The 811-nt window shown below is 58.6% G+C and overlaps 1 protein-coding gene across 1 annotated transcript in view; it reads left to right on the top strand.

The window, feature by feature from the left end:
• Positions 1 to 657: 657 nt before the first annotated feature.
• Nrn1 (neuritin 1) overlaps positions 658 to 811 on the top strand; it is a 9,209-nt gene continuing 9,055 nt past the window's right edge. Inside the window, exon 1 of the mRNA XM_055595279.1 lies at positions 658 to 715. The gene's annotated coding sequence lies outside the window, so the exon portion shown is untranslated. The remainder of the gene's footprint in view (positions 716 to 811) is intronic.

The raw sequence follows: 811 nt of genomic DNA, 5'->3' as shown, positions 1-811 counted from the left end.
GGAGGAGGAGGAGAGAGAAAACCAAACTGAATTGCTTTTGAAGACTTAGGCCTGGTTATTTTTCCATCTTCCACGACCCCACTCCGGGACCTTGCACAAACGCAGCTAAAGAGATATTTCGTTGCTGCAATCTCTGCTGGATCATCAAAAAAAAAAAAAAAAAGACAGCGAGCGCGGGTACAAGTGGGTCCGGGTGTGCGTGTGCGTACGTGATGGACGTGGGTGCGTGTGTGTGTGTGTGTGTGTATACATGTGAATGCGACCTAACAAACGACCCCCTGAACCTCCCAGAAAGGAGCCAGCACGCCAAAGCTTGCCTTGGAAATTTCCTAAAGCTCTCTGAGAGTTGGTAAATCACGAGAATCTGAATCTTAGCCGAAGCTCAACTACCCCTCCCCCAAAAATAGGTGTCTTCGCGCCCCTCGGTAGAGCTGCCCCTCGGGTGGGCGCGCGTCGCTAGCGGTGAGATTCACAACAGGGCACGCGGAGTCTATTTCTGGGGCGCCCCCCGTGTGTGCAGAGCGAACCCCCCGGAGCCTGGGCGTGTACGCACGCTCGCGGAAGGGGTGTGCGGGCGGGCTCGGGGGGCACTCGGCTCCGCTCCCGGGCGTGCGCGCCTGTGAGCCGGTGTGTGCTAGGTGCTAAGGGCCGGGTTGTGCGCTCACGCGCTCCAGGCTATGCCAGGAGCTCAGCCTCAGGGCTGGAGGAAAAGAGGGTAGGCCGCTGGGGGCAGGGAGGGGTGACTCGGCTGGTTGCGCCCCCCAACACACACACACACACACACACACACACACACACACACACACACACA

The sequence above is a fragment of the Psammomys obesus genome, unplaced genomic scaffold, assembly GCF_907164565.1.
Source record: "Psammomys obesus unplaced genomic scaffold, mPsaObe1.curated_primary_1811, whole genome shotgun sequence".
Taxonomy (NCBI): Eukaryota; Metazoa; Chordata; class Mammalia; order Rodentia; family Muridae; genus Psammomys; species Psammomys obesus.
This window is presented reverse-complemented; position numbering and strand designations above follow the sequence as displayed.